Source organism: Macaca mulatta, chromosome 1 (genome assembly GCF_049350105.2).
Source record: "Macaca mulatta isolate MMU2019108-1 chromosome 1, T2T-MMU8v2.0, whole genome shotgun sequence".
Lineage (NCBI taxonomy): Eukaryota > Metazoa > Chordata > Mammalia > Primates > Cercopithecidae > Macaca > Macaca mulatta.
Genome location: NC_133406.1, coordinates 80706794 through 80721793, shown reverse-complemented (window position 1 = coordinate 80721793; position 15000 = coordinate 80706794). Strand labels below are relative to the sequence as shown.

The window sequence follows — 15000 nt, the reverse complement described above, 5'->3', positions numbered from 1 at the left end:
GGTTTTTGGTTTTATATTTAAGTCTTTAATCCATCTTGAGTTAATTTTTTGTATAAGATATAAGGAAGGGGTCCTCTTCCAATTTTCTGTATATGAAACACAACTAGACTTTCTTTTAGGGCCAGTATAGATATTATACATAATAGTAATCCCAGCACCATTTGTTAAATAGGGAATCCTTTCCCCATTGCTTGTTTTTGTCAGGTCTATCAAAGATCAGATGGTTGGAGATGTGCAGTCTTATTTCTGAGTTCTCTATTCTGTTCCATTGGTCTATGTGTCTGTTTTTATACTAGTGCCATGCTGTTTTGGTTTCTGTAGCCTTGTAGTATAGTTTGAAGTCTGAAGTCTGGTAACAGATGCATCCAGCTTTGTTGTTTTTGCTTAGGTCTGTTGTGGCTACACGAGCTCTTTTTTGGTTCCATACAAATTTTTAAATAGTTTCTTCTAATTCTCTGAAGAATGTTGTTTAATGGGAATAGCATTCAATCTATAAATCATTTTAGGCAGTATGGCCATTTTCATGATACTGATTCTTCCTATCCATAGGCATGGAATGTTTTTCCATTTGTTTGTGTCCTCTGATTTCCCTGAGCAGTGGTTTGTAGTTCTCCTTGAAGAGGTCCTTTACTTCCCTTGTTAGCTGTATTCCTAGGTATTTCATTCTCTTTGTAGCAATTGTGAATGGGAGTTCATGACTGGGCTCTCTGCTTGTCTATTCTTGGTGTGTAGAAATGCTTGTGATTTTTGCACACTGATTTTTGTATCTTAAGACTTTGCTGAAGTTGCTTATCAGCTTAAGAAGCTTTTGGGCTGAGACAATGGGGTTTTCTAGATATAGGATCATGTCATCTGCAAACAGAGACAGTTTGATTTCCTCTCTTTCTATTTGAATATGCTTTATTTCTTTCTCTTGCTTGATTGTCCTGGCCAGAACTTCCAATACTATGTTGAATAGGAATGGTGAGAGAGAGCATCCTTGTCTTGTGCCAGATTTCAAGGGGAATGCTTCCAACTTTTGTTCAGTTCCAAAGTCTGCAATCTCTATTCTTCATTCTATATCACACTGTTTTTTCTTTTTCTTTTTTTTAGATATGCAGTCTCACTATGTTGCCCAGGCTGCAATGCAGTAACTATTTACAGATGTGATCGTGATATACTACAGCCTCAAACTCCAGGCTTAAGGCATCCTCCCACCTCAGCCTCCTGACTAGCCAAAAGTCACGCTGTTTTTAAGTGTCAATTAAGACAGTTTAAAATGCAAAATGAATCCATTCTGGTCTGATTTGAATAGAATAATTGGTGATGACATTTTGAATGTTTCTGAAAATTCTATTACTAATAATAATTATAATAGGCTGGGCACAGTGGCTCACACCTGTAATCCCAGCACTTTGGGAGGCTGAGGCAGGTGGATCACATGAGGTCAGGAGTTCAAGACTAGCCTGTCTAACATGGTGAAATCCCATCTCTACTTAAAATACAAAAAGTAGCCAGGCATGGTGGCATGCACCTGTAATCCCAGCTACTCAGGAGGCTGAGGCAGGAGGACTGCTTGAAACAGGAGGCAGAGGTTGCAGTGAGCCAAGATTGAGCCACTGCACTCCAGCCTGAGCAACAGAGTGAGACTCCATCTCAAAAAAAAAAAAAAAAAATTATAATAAACATAAAAACATATTATCCCCTTAATTCAATATTCTTGCTCAAATGGCAAGTGCCATCAACAGATATTGTATGGTAGGGAACGGATGCTTTCCATGACACCAGCTTCCAAAAATTAGGGGCAAATCCCTAATACATTCTTGTTTTTCCTTAATACCCTACCATCTGCCTGTCTCCCACTGTTTTATGTTTATCATCAAACTCCTATCTGTACTAGCCCTAAAAGAGAGTCTAGTTGTGTCAGTGTGGAAAAGGTCAGCTATCTCCAGTTGCTGGAATCTAAGAACATTATCTCTAACTTCTTGTGGGAAAAGACAAACGCTGCCTTCAAGTTCAGAAAAGGAAAATTAAAAACAGTAAGCATCCATACCTGGATTAGTAATGAATGACAGCAACACAGCCTGGAACTATTAGTTTCATCTGGGCTGGAAAGAGTCTCAGAACAGGATTTTTGGCTGCAGCTGTGCTATTTGCTGAGAATTTTGAAAATTAAACACTGATCCACTGAAAGTGGAATGTGCCTTTGTAATTCACAGTAACATGTAGTCCCTTGCAGCTAAAGGTTTATATATCTCATAAAGGACTACATGTCAAAATAAAGTTCTCAATTTTTCCATTTGAACTCGATAAAAAATAAATGACAGTGATGGAGTTCAAAATATTCACACCCTGGAGCTGCCAAGCTAAATAGTTTAATATCTTTTTAAACAGAAGAATCTTTTCCCCCAGGACATATTTTTCAAAATATTAAACGTTCTGTTAGTTTAGCTCTCCTCTTGCAAGCAGCTGCATTCTTTTTTTTTTTTTGAAACTGGAGAATGATGGTCTTGTCTCTCTTATAATTGGAGAAAAATTCCAGTTGCATTAGATAGGAAGCATTCAAATCACATACCTCTATGGCTTATAAATTATAGTACTCTTAAAATTATGTGAAATTTGAATTAGTCAAAATATCTTCAAAATTTGGGGAGAAAAAAATGTTTTAAAATAAAGAGGAGGGAACCATTTCACACTGCAAAATTAAGCTAGTCAATTCTTCAAATTTCATTTCATTAGGCATGTAAGGCATTTAGCAACCAAGTAAGATTAACTGTGAAAATCAGACTGCACTGGTATAATGAAGAATTGGTCCTTGACAAAATAAGTATGGTGGCATAGCTGTATCTGCTAGTATATAATAACGATTTCCATGTGCTAACCCTGCAAAGGTTAAGGCTCATTACTGGCTAAAATACACTGCTTTCTAACTAGTTCAGTGTGTTGATTACTTTCATAAATATTCTTCCTAATGAAGATAACACATATTTCCATTTAGGTAGAAGATTTAGGAACATAATTTTCAGGGCTTTCAAATATTGTTTAAATCTTTCTTTTCTAACAGATCTTAACTAGTTCCCAAGGCCTGGTACTTAAGTGTTTGTGTGAGGAGAAGGGTAGAGGAAATGGCAGAAAAGAATAAGAGAACACAGGTGAAAGGTCTTGATGTGGCTCCTCGTCATACATGATGAAAGCCTCAAGAGTTGGTATACAAACGGTAACTCAGGAAGATTCTATGACAAAGAAGCAAAAGCTAATTTATTATCTTCAAAGTTATTTGTTTTCCTTTATGTCTAGTAGAAGTTCCTTAGTTAAAGGTTGTAGGGATGAGACCCCGGCCCTTCTTGGCAACTCTATTCCCACTAGTAGTACTGAGGTTCCTCTGAAGAGCCCCAGAGCTCCCTGGACAAGTTTGAAAATGATTCAGAATGAACTATCCCACTTCCCCAGGCCACATAAATAACTATTAAGTCTCTAAAGAAGCCTTTATCCTATTCCCCAAAATCTTGTTCATCCCAAGCAGTTAGGTATACCCATTTATCTCCTTAACATTTGGGTTTCAAAGCACCATATTCTAGGTAGGCACAATATTTGCCATTTATGATGGGAAAAAAAAAAAAAAAAAGCAAAACACTGAGGAATTTAGGCTCAACTATAGGATTCCCAATTAACCAACTGAAAGGAGGACACTGAAACCCACCAGCTCACTGAAACCCACCAGTTCACCATCTTTAACATAAAAGGATCAGTGTCCAAATGGTACTCCTTAGTGCCCGGAATTCAGAACTATCTCCAAAACAGTCATTCAAGGGTCCTAGTGATATGGTTTGGCTATGTGTCCCCACCCAAATCTCACCTTGAATTGTAATAATCCCCACATTTCAAGGGTGGGACCAGGTAGAATTGGATCATGGGGGCAGTTTCCCCCATGATGTTCTCGTGATAAAGAGTGAGTCTCACAGGACCTGATGGTTTTATAAGCATGTGGCATTTCCCCTGCTTGCACTCATTCCCTCTCCTGCCACCCTGTGAAGAGATGCCTTCTGCCATGATTGTAGGTTTCCTGAGGCCTCCCCAGCCATGCAGAACTATGAGTCAATTAAACCTCTTTTGTTTATAAATTACCCAGTCTTGGGCAGTTCTGTACAGCAGCATGAGAACAGACTAATACGCCTAGCTTCTATGATTCACTCTTGTTAAGAGATCTACGAAACAAGGAAACAGAGTTATAAAAAATAAAGCTGTTTCAGTTTTCTTTCCCCTATATTTATAGTCTGTGGCCAACATCTTGCCATGGTGTTTTCTTTCCAGAGCAAATTTTATATGTTTCAAGGCACAAAAATCTCGATGAGAGCTTCTTTTTTTATTTTATTAATTGACAAAAAAATTGTAAATATTCATGGGGCACACAGTAATGTTTTGATACATATAGTGATCAGATGAGGGTAGTTAGCATATTCATCATCTCTAACATTTATCATTTCTTTGTGTTGGGAATGCTCAATATCCTCCTTCTAGCTATTTGAGACTACACAATATATTCTTGTTAACCATAATTATCTGCAGTGATATAGAACACTAGACCCTATTTTCCCTATCTAGCTGTAATTTTGTATCCCTTAACAAACCTTTCCCTATCCCTCCCTTCCCCCTACCCTTCTCTGTTCTACTTTTTATTTCTACGAAATCAACTTTTTTAGTTTTCACAAATGCATGAGAACATGCAGTGTTTAATTTATTGTTCCTGGCTTATTTCACTTAACATAATGTCCTCCAGCTCCATCCATGTTGCTGTGAATGACAGGATTTCATTGTTTTTTATGGCCAAATAGTGTTCCGTGGTGTATATATACATTTTATTTATCCATTCATCTGCTGTTGGACACCTAGGTTGATTCCATATTTTGGCTATTGTGAATAATGCTGCAGTAAACATGGGGGTGCAGATATCTCATTGATACATTATTTCCTTTCCTTTGGATAAATCCCCAGTAGTGCAATCACTGGATCAGATGGTAGTACTACTTGTAGTTTTCTGAGGAAACTCCATACTGTTCTCCACAGTAGCTGTACTAATTTACATTTCCAGTAACATATAAGTTCCCTTTTATGCACATCTCTACCTGCATTTGTTATTTTTTATCCTTTTCATAACAGTCATCCTAACGGTGAGATGATACCTCCAATGTGAGCTTGGTAGTTCTTTTCTGAACAGCCTGCCACCAACTTCATTTTTAAAATACAGAAAACAAATTAACAGAGACTAAATGACTCTCTTTTTTCTATGAAATAACTAATTTTTCTATGAGATAATTAATGGTATTCTAAAGCAACATTTACTCTCTCCTCAGACCCTATTCATTTCTTCATTGCACTTACTACTATTTCTATATGAATACATTTGGTATATATACACAGATATATTTGTTTTTCTCAAATACTCACTACTCACTATTGTACACCCAGAGCCCTGCATATGCCAGGCACGCAGTTCACTTTTGTTAAATATGTATTTGGCATTGTATTATCTATGCTCTACATGCTAACCCAAGGTTCATCATCAGTGGTTAAAAAAAGGAAGGGGCGATACACAAGGTTTGTGTTTGTTCATTTGGTTTGCTTATTCCCCAGTAGAGCCAAGGTCTTAAAAATGGGTATTTTTTGAGGTCAGAATTATCCGTGCAAAGATTAAAGCAGTGCTATTTTCAAAGGAATAGTTTCCTTCTTTAGACAGTTAAACATGAACAAGATGTGTAAAGAATGACTTACTGGGTTATCTCCTTTTCTTAGACGAGTTCTACATTTTTCAGGCTGTCATGATGATTCATGTGAATGATGATTTTAGTTAAGAAAACAACTTTGGTGCCAGGCACGGTGGCTCATGCCTGTAATCCCAGCACATTGGGAGGCCAAGAGGAGTGGATCACTTGAGTCCAGCAGTTCAAGACCAGCCTGGGCAACATGGTGAAAATCAGCCTCTACTCAAAAAAAAAAAAAAAAAAAAAAAAAACCACTGAAAAACAAACAAAAAACAACTTTGGCTATTTGACCAACTAGAAAAAAAATGTACTAAAAGCCTACATGACTGTTTTGTTATAGAAGGCTTTTTTTAAAAAAACCCAAATGCTGTCAATTTGCAATTTTTTTTCTAGTAAATTTATTTATTTATTTGTTTGTTTGTTTATTTTTTGAGTTGGAGTTTCGCTTCTGAGGCTGGAGTGCAATGGTGCGATCTCGGCTCACCACAGCCTCTCCCTCCTAGGTTTAAGCAATTCTCCTGCCTCAGCCTCCTGAGTAGCTGGGATTACATGCATGTGCCACCACGCCAGGCTAATTTTGTATTTTTAGTAGAGATGGGGTTTCTCCATGTTGGTCAGGCTGGTCTCGAATTCTCAACCTCAAGTGATTTGCCCGCCTCAGCCTCCCAAGTGCTGGGATTACAGACATGAGCCACCACGCCTGGCCTCTAGCAAATTTATAACTAATTTTAAAACATTATTTTTCTGCTGGACTATTAGCTTCTAAAATGCTGAATGCTTTGGTTCAAAGCTGGCTTGGGTATTTTACATAGAAATGGAAAAATAAAATAAAATGAAAAATATTTACCTTGTTTTAAATTGAGCTGACCATTTGTTATGAATATTTGAAACTGGGAAAAAGAACTTTTAGGGAATGCACAATGCAAAAAAAGTTTTAAAAACAAAGTTGTTGCTTATAAATATTACAACATAACACAGTGATGCCACAATTAATGAATTACCTGGGGATGAAGTTCCTTTCTAATACTATGATGCAAATCCAGTACATACGCTGAGTAACACTTTTTCCTGTACAGAAAGTTTCCCTAATATCAATGAGGCAAATGGCAGAGAGGCTCAACAAATCAGGTGGGAGGGAAGGGTTGCTACATCTTATCAAGCAATGGTTCTTAAACTCATAAAATTAGTGAAGTCCTCTGAAACCCTGTAAAGAACTATGGAACCTCTCCTTTACAAAATGCATATTCAGCTGGGTGCAGAGGCTCATGCCTGTAATCCTAGCACTTTGGGAGGCAGAGGCGGGTAGATCACTTGAGGTCAGGAGTTCAAGACCAGCCTGGCCAACATGGTGAAACCCCAACTCTACTAAAAATACAAAATTAGCTGGGTGTAGTGCCGCATGCCTGTGATCCCAGCTACTTGCGAGACTGAGGCAAGAGAATCACTGGAACCCGGGAAGAGGAGGTTGCAATGAGCTGAGATTGCACCATTGCACTCCAGCCTGGGCAACAAGAGTAGCAACTCTGTTTCAAATAAATAAATAAATAAATAAAAATGCATATTCATAAAATGTTGAATAATTTCAGAAGTTCGTAGGTCATCTGAAGGACATTCAGAGATCTCAGATTAACAGCCCCTGTGGCAGAAATACAGAGATACAGGCCTATGAAGGAAAGAGTGGCCATTGGGCCTGTCACATAAAAGAATAGGAGTTGGCACTATTCACAATAGCAGAAACATGAAATCAACCTAAATGCCCATCAACGACAGATCGGATAAAGAAAATGTGGTACACAGTAAATGTACATTTATTATACAGCCATAAAAAAGAATGAGATCATGTCTTTTACAGGAACATGGAGGCCATTATCCTTAGCAAACTATTGCAGGAACAAAAAACCAAACATTGCACGTTCTCACTTATAAGAGGGACCTAAATGATGAGAACCTATGAACACAAAGAAGGAAACAACAGACACTGGGGTCTACTTGACAGGGGAGAGTGGGAGGAGGGAGAGGGGCAGAAAAGATCACTATTGGGTACTGGGCTTAATAACTGGGTGATGAAATAATATGTACAAAAAACCCCCATGATACGTGTTTACCTATGTAACAAACCACATGTACCCCCAAATCTAAAATTAAAAAAAATTAAAATACAGTGGAAAAAAAAAGTATAGCAGTTGGAGGATGGAAAATTTTTAAAGAATAATAAAAACCTGGGGTAAAGTGAAGAAAACAGAGGGGTTAAAAAGAGAGAACAAGGGAGCTAGTGAAACAAAAAAAAAAATGGAATGGTTACAAAACTAAAGAGAAAGGCAAAAACAATAATAATCATAATCAAGAGGGTTAGCAGAAGAGAGAAAAATGGAGGGAAAATGCACAAGGAAAAAATGTCTACTCATGTTGAACTTTACTGCCAGCATTTATTAAGGATTTCTCATGTGCTGACAACACGCTAAGCATTTTTTTAATGTCACTCATTTAAATCCACAGAAACCCTATGGGGTCTATCTTATACATTTTACAGCTCAAGAAACTGAGGCAGAGAAATGTTTAAAATACTGTTCAATAGCCTAGAAAATGACAGAGTTAGGATTTAAACAAAGCCAGCCTCTCAATCTTTATTAGCCATATCCACATAAAACCTGCCTTTCTAACACTCTAAAAGGCATCTCTAGACCTCTCCTGTTTGTGTTCCTTCTGAAGACAATTTGCTAATAAGGAAGGTGACACTAGAATAAATTGTATTTCTTAATAGGTACGGTACCAGAATCTAAATTACACTCTCACTGAGACCTAAAACTGGTATGATTTTCATTTCAACCAAAATGGTACCTTTATTTAGGTTTTTAATTTTTTAGAAATTTCATAATTTCACTTGTCAAAATACTTCATGTACATTAGAATATTTTCAATAGTGTACACAGAAATATGACCTGTAACAGTCTACTAGTATGTGCTAATACTCACTAAGGTGCTTCAAATTTCACAGCCTCCTGCTAAGGTGCATGTTTGTCACATTGGTGGCCAGCTGTTTCGTTTTAGTTATTTTTGTACAATACTGTTTTGTTAAAGCTGCCTTCCCAAATCACGGATACATTTTTTTTAGCTACATTGATCTAGAAAGGTTTATGTTACACAGATTTGGTCTATTACATCTCAGTTTGGTTTTCATTTAGACAGCCTTTTTTTGTATAAATACTAGAAGTAACTTCATTCTTCTCAGAGTTTCAGTAATTGGTATTTTTCACATGGTTATTTGTGCAAAAAATAGAATGTATGCTTCAAAGCGGGGTTGCCCCTTGATAATGTGTTTCTCTTTTATAAGTGAGTCTTTGAAATAATCTTGTCACAGGTGTGGAGCAAATAGAGAACAGATGTTTGGATTAAAAATGCATTAATTTGATCTTATAAAAATACAAATTCATTACCTGATGGTAGTCAAATAACTGAAAGAAGCATTCAGAGAAAATAATACTAGAATATTAGTGCTGAAATTACCATTTTATTAATACGCGGTATACACACATTCACTATTGAGGACTACACATGGAATACATATTAAAAGCAGAAAATACAAAAGACACTCCAAATATGTGACTTTTTGCCTTCTTTGTGGTTAGTATTATATAAAGATTTGGTGAGGTACAATCAAGCAGTTTGGGACATAGTTCATGGGAAGTCAGCATAAAAATACTGTTTAAATATTCTCATCCCATCCCCATATTTAGAAAAATGCCTCAGTGAATGTGTAGAGCTCTGATATAAATATTTTCACATTAATGGAAGACAACTAAGTACATTGCTATACATATATTAGCCCTCTGCAAGTTATTTATATTTATTTGTTTATATGTCTGTTTCCCCAACTAGCCTGTGAGCTGCTCACGGTAGATATCATATCCCATTCTATGCTCAGATCCTGACGCGGTGAGGTGCTAAATAGGTATTCGTTAAATGAAATGAGACATAGTCTCTGCCCTCAAAGAGCCTGCAATCCAGGACATCTGTAAGTCTAAATAGCTTAACTTTATCTAATATTGGACACATTTTTAAACATAATTTATCTGTATATAAAGAATATGAACTTTTGCCATTCCATACACAAAGTATAAAAATTAAGAATCCTACAAGTTTTTATTTTTTAAAAAAAGGCACTACTTAATTTTTACTTTTTTTGTAATTTACTCTCATATTGTTTGTAAAGTTTATTCCTTTTATATTGAGATGCTAATGGTTGCTAATATGTGTTGACCATTTTATACTACATAACTGGTACCATACTGACCATTTTATGTGCATTCTCATTTAATGTTCACAGTCACTCTAGGCGATAAATACTACACTGTCCCACTATCAGGCATGCAATTTAAAAAACAAACAGATAAGACAGAAGAATACAGTAACAGAACAATGTAGAACAGGATACATCAATGGAGAAAAGATAAATCAATCAATATTAATGTTGAAATAACTAGCTATCCATTCAGAAAAATAAAATATAAAATATTTCCCAAATAAATCTCAGGTGTACTAAAAATTAAAATGTAAAAAAACCAATAGGTTCACAGAAACCAAGAAAAAAAAAAGGCATAAAAAGTAGTATGAAGTTTATTTTCATAAGCTTTATTCGTGACATAAAAGCCAGAAAAAAGACATTAAAAAAGAGAAAGATGGACAAAACTGACTATTCTCAAGTTTAAAATTACATGGCTCCTTCCTTTCTTCTATTATTTTTAACCATGGGGCTAATTCAAAAAAAAATTCATTCGGAGGAACTTCCTTCCCTCTTCCTTCCCTTTCATCCTTCTCCCTTCCCCCTGGGTTGCACATGGCTATTGGGGGTGGGGGTTGGTGTGTCTTACAGCAAAATATATTGACTTAATAGGAGCCAGGTTTCTACTGCAAGAGGAGGGAATTGCAAACATGGAAAAGGAAAAGGCCGGAAAAAAATATATATATATATATTGGACTGGATTGGAATTAGAGGTATAGGTATAAACTTAGAGTTATTTTTAAAGATGGTTTGATATAGAAAATAAATATGGATATATGTGTACCATCTATATTCCTATGTGTATATGCACATACACATTTTTATATGTGTAAATACAATTTATAAGCTCTGTTCACTGACAAAACCTAAAAGAAATGATGTCTTCATAGCAATGAGCACACCCAGTGTTCAGATCTTTGTTTCTAAATACCATTCTCCACTAAAAATAACCAGGAACCTTAAGTGAAATGGCTGAGTACAGGGCTAGCCCAGGGAAAGTATAACATGAGCCTAGAATATCTTATTATGACAGAATTTAAGAAAGTTCTCAAATAACCATGAGGACATGTCAAAAGGACACAATAGTTAGCTTAACGTATGTTATTTCCACTGGCCATGCCTGGGATAATATGAGCATCAAAATAAATAAGGATAATACAATTTTACCTCTGTGGAAAGAATAATATGAGATGTCTGCATATCTAGACAAATACTGACAGAATATCCTTATTAGTGGTCAAGTTGTATTGAAAACAGAGGAGGGAAATACAGTGGAAACCACTTTAGTGGCATTTTTTAAATCATTATTTTATATAGTAGATATAATAGTTTCACAACAAAATTTAAATACTGATGAAAAGCTACAAAAATTATCACAATGGAAATTAAGTAATAACATAAAAAATTAGTCACAGTGAATTAAAGAAAAAATGTTTTCACTAAGAATCTGGCTGTTCCTCAACATGTATATATGTGGACAAGGACAGAATGTCCTGCTATCACATAAACTCAACAGTTTGAAAACAAAATTCTTCTCCATTCACCACAATGGAGAATCACAAAACTTCCCTTTGTCCTGTATTCCAGTTTTTGCCACAGGTCATACTACTTTCTGGAACCATAGGCCTTAGATTCATCTTTACTTCTACCTCCATGCTCACTCCCCATCCAATTCATTCTGTCTCTAAAATGTCATCAAATCTCTCCTCTTCCCTGCTTTTTTGATATGCAGAACTGCTATCCTAGTTCTAGTCATTATGAACTCATATTCCCTGTCTTTTCACTCTCATTTTTTGAGACGGAGTTTCGCTCTTGTTGCCCAGGCTGGAGTGCAATGGCATGATCTTGGCTCACCGCAACCTCTGCCTCCCAGGTTCAAGTGATTCTCCTGCCTCAGCCTCCCGAGTAGCTGGGATTACAGGCATGTGCCACCACACCCAGCTAATTTTGTATTTTTAGTAGAGACGGGGTTTGGCCGTGTTGGCCAGGCTGGTCTCGAACTCCTGAACTCAGGTGATCCACCCGCCTTGGCCTCCCAAAGTGCTGGGATTACAGGCATGAGCTACCACACCCAGCCTTTTCACTCTTTTCATTGCAACCTCCACACCGTCACTAAAGTTGTCTCTCTGTACAAACATTTTGAAAACAGAAAAAAAATCCATAGTCAACATACATAAAAATTAACTCAAAATGGATTACAGACCTAAACGAAAAAGCCAAAAACTACAAAATTTCTAGAAGAAAAATAGAAAGAAATCTTCAAGACCTTAGGCTAGGCAAAGATTTTTTTAGACCGCATACAAAAAGTACAAGCCTTGTAAGAATAACTGATAAAATGAACTTCATCAATCAAAACAAAAATGTCTGCCAAGGACATTGACTAGTCACTAAAAATCCAGATTCACTGCGAATTGTTTTGAATATTAAAACATGTCAAGTGGCTAATACATTTCCAAAAATTACATTCCAAAACAAATTTCTACCCTCAAAGTTATATATCATAGAGGGAGAAAAAAGTAAATTATCTTGTGATAGAGCTGACATTAAACCGTCTTGTTGAGATACAGATAGAGCCAAAACACACAAATACACACACATAAACAAATCAGTTCACAGTCATAACAAAAATAATTCAAAATGACCTAAACATATTGTTCAAAACTCCAGAAACTCACAAAGCACAGCATTAAGAAATATGTATTGTGCTCATGTAAATTGCATTAAAAATCTACATAATGTTTCCAAAACACTTGTTGAAACAGATTTAATATTTGTGGGATTTTTCTCTTTTACATGGAAAAAATACCTAAGTCAAAACAACTTTGAATAAAAAACATGCTGAGATTTTCTTTAAAGAGTCCTCTTAAGCAACAGTATCCATGGTTAAATGTCAAAACAACATATAAATCATTAGATTATATTTACTATCCATCTAATAATTGTCTTCCACTTCTTTTTTTTTTTTTTTTGCTTTAGGATGACAAATGAACTGAAGAATCGATTTTGAATGCACTTACAATACTTCACTGTGCCTTTCTTTGGCATTTACCAAAAGCAAAGTAAATTAAATATTCTTTAAAAGAAAAATCATTTTGCAAAGCTCTTTAGCACTACCAAAAGCTAGCAATGGCAAAAACTGCAATTACGTTTGCACCAACCTAATATTTTAAGTGGAGATTTGACCTTTTTAACACTACATCACAAAAAGTCATTTTACCTTAATAAACTACAATTAGCAATTTTCCTGAAATATAGAGTCAAAAAGTTAAAGCATTCCCTTTTAGTAAATTCAGTTGGCTAAACCCTAAATGTTGAGTTTGAAGTTTTAATCCTGCCCAGCAATTCCCATCCTTTTTTATACTAAAAATTCCTCTTTCGTGGTCTACAACTAAATTTAAGCAATTGTTGAAGCTGCTGGGGAGTTATTCTAAATCTCACTTTGCTTCCCAGTAACTTAAACGACTCACACAGAAATACAATTATCAATACAAATCTCATGGTAATTGTTCCATTCTGTTTCCTTGTTACAAGGCATAATGCTGCATAATCCTTTTTTTGCATTCAGAAAAACTCAAATGTCTCACTAAGAAACAGCTTTGAAAATTGGCTCGAGGCCTATTTGCAAATGATACTAAGGCTTAAATACCTTTCCTGCAAAATTACACTAACTTCAAAATACTCTAGGATTAACCATTAAAATGTTTTTGTTTCGGTTACAACACTAATGAACACCAAATGTTAGAATTTGTTCTAATGGTGTAATACATCAAGGATTTTCTTAAAAGGAAAGGCTGGATCGGCTATCCATTATATAACTGAAGGCAGATTAGTCAGTACTGACACAGAGAATACTTGAAAGATTTAATACTTAAGCGTACAATCAAGCATAAGAAGTTTAATTCAGAAAACCTGCTAAATTAGCCATCATATTTTTTCCCTATAAAAATACCAAACTCCTGTTTTCTAAGCTACACTTGAAAGCCTTCCTTTCACTCCGTACACAAGCCACTTAACCTTCAACCTGATTTCCCCACTCCTATAAAATGAGGTGATGCTACTATGCTGTCTTATATCACCAAGGAATAAAAAGAAACAAAGGAAGCAAAAAGGGAATTGAGGGAATCTCAACACATCAGGTCTATTAAAGCCTGGTAAAAACAACTGATATGATGAGATTTTACGAAACAAATGTGTAAATGCTGTTTTAAAAATACAAAAACAAAGACTGGAGAATGAGCTACTCTGGATATATTCTAGAGATAAACATTTGGCATGTAAAAAGGTAGTACTTTAAGGACTATCGCAATTCCACGAGTGCCTTTCCTAGCCCCAACGCCACACTTCAACCAGGGTGTAATATATCTATATCTTCAGTGTAAAAACAAGAATGACATGATTTATCTACTTTTTCTGGGGCTTTTGCATCTTTTAATGCTGACTCTTCTGTGGAATGTTATCTGTTTGAGGCCTCCCCGATATCTAACCATCCTGGTTGCTACAAGTTCATCTTTCTCTTCCACCATGTTTTCATTTTTCTTTCTTGTCTTTTGATTGCTATTGTGATTTAATAGTTTGCCCTCAATCTGGACTTTTACAGAACTCAAGAAGCAGATGCTTTTCCTTTTAGTTAATTATTAATCACTCCTTTCAGCAATAATAGTCAAATGTTTGTTCTTGTTTGCTATTTTTATCACTGCTCAAAAGAAATTTCTTCCCCTTCCTTCATTAGAGAAGATCTCTCCCCTGCCTTATTTCCATGTTTCATTCTATTCTCAATTAGGATACAGATCACTCAGTAAATTTTTACAAGCCATACCACATTAGAAATTTGAAATAGACTACTCTATAAAGAAATGGTTTAGCAAGTAAATACTGTAAATAAGATACATGTAATAAAAGCTAAACCTTTTGAAAAAAAATTTTAAATAATGTCATTTATTTCAGAAGTACCTATATAATTCCAACTGAACTAATTACAAGTCA

The 15000-nt window shown here is 35.7% G+C and overlaps 1 protein-coding gene across 46 annotated transcripts in view; it reads right to left on the bottom strand.

The window, feature by feature from the left end:
* Positions 1–15000, bottom strand: part of DISP1 (dispatched RND transporter family member 1) — a 205948-nt gene that overhangs the window by 151593 nt on the left and 39355 nt on the right. The window contains exon 1 of one of the 46 annotated variants that reach the window (XM_077938074.1): positions 5749–5960. The exons of 44 other annotated variants lie outside the window; for them this stretch is intronic. The gene's annotated coding sequence lies outside the window, so the exon portion shown is untranslated. Of the gene's footprint in view, positions 1–5748; positions 5961–15000 lie in introns of those variants that run through there. One more of the 46 variants, XM_077938125.1, reaches the window with a different exon arrangement.